We start from the raw sequence: 5,000 nt of genomic DNA, 5'->3' as shown, positions 1-5,000 counted from the left end.
GGGATTGAGGAGTATTTGTACACGCGTCTTAACAAAGCAGGTCGAGCGTTATCGAGATTCTCCAATCGGCCCCGTTTTATTTTTCCGGGGGTATCGTCCACCTAGCCGTGCTAAAAGAAAATTAATTTTACCAGAATTTGATTGATTTCTTTTTCCCTACGGAAACCGATACGGACAATAACTCTTGTGTGACGCAGTGCTCGCTCTCCTGCATTAAAAGCCCTTTAAATCCCAGAAACGGGCGGGGGGTGGGGGAATTACGCCCACACGCACGCACACGCACGCATGCCCCCACTCCCCATCGCCCACCGCGGGCAGGAAGACGGGGACAGGGTGGCCCTTGTATCAGACCCGCTTAAATCTCGAATCACCCCCCCGGTTCCCCACCTCCCCACACACCCCCCGGACGGGAGACGGCGGCAGCCCGGTCCAGCCGGACCCGGAGCACGGAGGGGCCGTCAGGTCTACCCGGCTCCGGGGCCGGCGGCGGCCGTCAGGTCTACCCGGCTCCGGGGCCGCCGGCGGCCGTCAGGTCTACCCGGCTCCGGGGCCGCCGGCGGCCGTCAGGTCTACCCGGCTCCGGGGCCGGCGGCGGCCGTCAGGTCTACCCGGCTCCGGGGCCGGCGGCGGCCGTCAGGTCTACCCGGCTCCGGGGCCGGCGGCGGCCGTCAGGTCTACCCGGCTCCGGGGCCGGCGGCGGCCGTCAGGTCTACCCGGCTCCGGGGCCGCCGGCGGCCGTCAGGTCTACCCGGCTCCGGGGCCGCCGGCGGCCGTCAGGTCTACCCGGCTCCGGGGCCGCCGGCGGCCGTCAGGTCTACGCGGCTCCGGGGCCGGCGGCGGCCGTCAGGTCTACCCGGCTCCGGGCCAGGCGGCGGCCGTCAGGTCTACCCGGCTCCGGGCCAGGCGGCGGCCGTCAGGTCTACCCGGCTCCGGGGCCGCCGGCGGCCGTCAGGTCTACCCGGCTCCGGGGCCGGCGGCGGCCGTCAGGTCTACCCGGCTCCGGGGCCGGCGGCGGCCGTCAGGTCTACCCGGCTCCGGGGCCGGCGGCGGCCGTCAGGTCTACCCGGCTCCGGGGCCGGCGGCGGCCGTCAGGTCTACCCGGCTCCGGGGCCGCCGGCGGCCGTCAGGTCTACCCGGCTCCGGGGCCGCCGGCGGCCGTCAGGTCTACCCGGCTCCGGGGCCGCCGGCGGCCGTCAGGTCTACCCGGCTCCGGGGCCGCCGGCGGCCGTCAGGTCTACCCGGCTCCGGGGCCGCCGGCGGCCGTCAGGTCTACCCGGCTCCGGGGCCGCCGGCGGCCGTCAGGTCTACCCGGCTCCGGGGCCGCCGGCGGCCGTCAGGTCTACCCGGCTCCGGGGCCGGCGGCGGCCGTCAGGTCTACCCGGCTCCGGGGCCGCCGGCGGCCGTCAGGTCTACCCGGCTCCGGGGCCGGCGGCGGCCGTCAGGTCTACCCGGCTCCGGGGCCGCCGGCGGCCGTCAGGTCTACCCGGCTCCGGGGCCGGCGGCGGCCGTCAGGTCTACCCGGCTCCGGGGCCGGCGGCGGCCGTCAGGTCTACCCGGCTCCGGGGCCGGCGGCGGCCGTCAGGTCTACCCGGCTCCGGGGCCGGCGGCGGCCGTCAGGTCTACCCGGCTCCGGGGCCGGCGGCGGCCGTCAGGTCTACCCGGCTCCGGGGCCGCCGGCGGCCGTCAGGTCTACCCGGCTCCGGGGCCGCCGGCGGCCGTCAGGTCTACCCGGCTCCGGGGCCGGCGGCGGCCGTCAGGTCTACCCGGCTCCGGGGCCGCCGGCGGCCGTCAGGTCTACCCGGCTCCGGGGCCGCCGGCGGCCGTCAGGTCTACCCGGCTCCGGGGCCGCCGGCGGCCGTCAGGTCTACCCGGCTCCGGGGCCGGCGGCGGCCGTCAGGTCTACCCGGCTCCGGGGCCGCCGGCGGCCGTCAGGTCTACCCGGCTCCGGGGCCGCCGGCGGCCGTCAGGTCTACCCGGCTCCGGGGCCGCCGGCGGCCGTCAGGTCTACCCGGCTCCGGGCCAGGCGGCGGCCGTCAGGTCTACCCGGCTCCGGGGCCGGCGGCGGCCGTCAGGTCTACCCGGCTCCGGGGCCGGCGGCGGCCGTCAGGTCTACCCGGCTCCGGGCCCGGCGGCGGCCGTCAGGTCTACCCGGCTCCGGGCCCGGCGGCGGCCGTCATGTCTACCCGGCTCCGGGCTCGGCGGCGGCCGTCAGGTCTACCCCTTTTCGGAGCCCGTGGGGCCGCCTGCGGTACCCGGCGACCGCGGGTTGTTGGTTGCGTAGCGTCCGGCGATAAGGGCGGCCAAGTCTACCCGGCTCCGGCGGGACTTGGTCGCCTTGCCGGGGCCGAGGGGTAGACGTGTTGTCCCCGCTGCTTCGTCGGAGCTGCCGAAGGGGTCGCTGTTTTTCGCTGCCTCCAGTTACGTCATCGTAAAAGTCGGCGTGGTTGGCGCGCCTCCCCGGTGCGCAGAGGCGCCGCTCTTGGAGCTTGCCGGCGGCGGGGACGTGCCGGTCCGTACTATAGGAGCGAGCCGTGACTCGTCTCCAGAGCAGCGCTCGTCAGCGGCTGCAAGGCCCGCGGTTCTGCCAGCAAAGTGGGGTGCTCGGCGGCCGTCGTGGCGGTTCCCTCGGTGGTCCGGCCCAGCTTCCAGTCTCTTCGGTCCGGCCATCTCCCAGCGCTTGCCCGACAAGCCAGCCCAGCGTGTCCGAGGGGTCGGGAGCTGCGGAGAGCCGGAGCCGGCGGCCGGCTCCGGCGGCCGTTGCCGACCGGCACGAGGCATAAGGCCGGATCCCGCAGGGCAGGGCAAAGACTCGAACGCACCCAGCCGGGGCCCAGTGATGGTGAAGGTCACTGCCGGAGGCAGACGGCCGGGGGGCGTCGAGCCTGCCGCGGCTTACTCCCGGCTCCAGAGGGCCCGGTTGGTGGGACGACCGAGGTTGGCGGCACCTCGTCCCTTTGTGCCAGCCTTAAGCTGGAGCCCGCGAAGCGGGCGGAGAGAGCGGCGGCCGGCTCCCGGCCAGCCGAACGCAGACGGCCGGGGGGTGCCGAGCCTGCCGCGGCTTCCCCCCCCCGGCCCCCCGAGGGCCCAACTGACGGCGCAGGCGGGGCGGCGGCGTCCCGTTTTCACCGGTGCGAGCCCTCCGCGGGCAGCTGGTGGTGTCAGGCGGGCCCGGTGACGGGACTGCGGCGTGCAGGCGAGGCGGCGGCGCCTCGTCCTCGTTTCCCCCGGGAGAAGCGGTTCCCCGCGGGGCAGGGCAAAGACCGGCGGCCGGTGGCGGTCGCCGGCACTCGAACGCTGGAAGGCCGGGGGAGCCGAGCCTCCCTCGGCCCCGGGGGGCCCGATGATGGCAAAGGCGGGTGCTGGCACCGTTCCGGGGCAGAGGTGCCCGCGAGTGCCCAGCCCACCAGGGCTGCCGCCGGCTGCCGAGGGCCGTGTGATGGAGACGGGCAAGGTGGCGGCGCCTTGTCCTTTTTCTCCGGCCTTAAGCTGGAGCCCGCGAAGCGGGCAGAAACACCGGCAGCCGAATGCAGACAGCCGGGGGGTCTCGAGTCGGCCGCGGCTTGCCCCGGCCCCCGAGGGCCCGGTGATGGTGCAGGCGGGGCGGCGGCGCCTCGTCCTCTTTTTTGCTGGCGCGAGTCCTGGTAGCAGGAGGGCTCGCTGGGAAGGTCTGCACTCGTACGGGCGAGGTGGCGGCGCCTCGCCCTTCCGAACTTCTCCAGCCCTAAGCTGGAGCCCGCGCAAGCGGGAAGAAAAGGGCGGCCGGTCCCTGCGGCCGGCAGCCGAAGGCAAGTGGCCGCGGGCGTCGAGCCTTGAGCGGCTTTTCCCGGCCCCCGTTACCCGGGGATGGCACGGGTGAGGCGCGGTGCCTCTTAGTCTTCTTCGGCCTTCTCCTCCCCCGGGGTAAGCGGTTCCCCGGGGCGCAGGGCAAAGACCGGTACCGGTGGCCGGCACTCGAACGCTGGAAGACCGGGGGAGTCGAGCCTGCCGCGGCTTTCCCTCGGTCCCGTTGACCTCGCTCAAGGGAATCGATGCGCGGAGCGGGTGGCCGGCGGCACCTCCCGCTCCCCCCCTTCAGTCGACCCAGACCCGCAGGCAGCGCCTGCAGAGGTGTTCCTGGGCGCGTCGGAGACGCTTCACGGCGGGCCGGCTCTGCCGGTGACCAGGCCGCCGTTGCGGCTCTCCGGAGACGCTGCCCCCTCGCTCGCACGCAGAGCCCCGCGTTCCGCCGCCCGCCCCGCCCGGGGCGGCGGCGAGCGCGCGCGGCCGTCGCTGTCCCAGGACCGTGGCCGTGGGGCCCGCGCTTCCTCTCCCGATCGAGGTGGCACCCAGGGCGCGTCGGAGACGCTTCACGGCGGGCCGGCTCTGCCGGTGACCAGGCCGCCGTTGCGGCTCTCCGCAGACGCTGCCCTCTCGCTCGCACGCAGAGCCCCGCGTTCCGCCGCCCGCCCCGCCCGGGGCGGCGGCGAGCGCGCGCGGCCGTCGCTGTCCCAGGACCGTGGCCGTGGGGCCCGTGCTTCCTTTCCGTCTCTCCTCTCCCCTTTCCCTTCCTGATCGATGAGGCCTTTCGGGTCGCGTCGGAGAGGGCCCCCGGCGGGCCGGCTCTTCCGTGCTCCCCGTAACAGGGAGCCACGGCGGTGTCCGGTGTTCAGGCCGGGCGGTCTCCTTTCCACTTCGCTTCCCGTCGCATGCGAGGTGTTGTCCTGCTGCCCCGAGCGACGGGGTTCCTCGGGCTTCTTTACCGAACCGGGCTGTGTGACGGCCGCGTGGCCCCGCGAGCTCTCAGGTGTCCTATCGCACGCGAGGCGCCGGTGCCGGCCTCGGTCCGGGTACCCGCGGGTGCCGGCCGCGAGCAGCGCTGGGCGGCGGGGCGGCCGAGCCAGAAAAGCCACCGGGGACGAGAAGGCGAGCGTGGGGCCGCACCCGCCCGGGTGGGCCCCGAGGCGTGCCGCGGGCGGCCGGGGGGCGTCCCCCGCCGCCGCTGCCGCCGCCGTCGCGTCGGC

Source organism: Calonectris borealis, unplaced genomic scaffold, assembly GCF_964195595.1.
Source record: "Calonectris borealis unplaced genomic scaffold, bCalBor7.hap1.2 HAP1_SCAFFOLD_182, whole genome shotgun sequence".
In the NCBI taxonomy this organism is placed as follows: domain Eukaryota; kingdom Metazoa; phylum Chordata; class Aves; order Procellariiformes; family Procellariidae; genus Calonectris; species Calonectris borealis.
Note: the sequence above shows the minus strand (reverse complement) of the source record.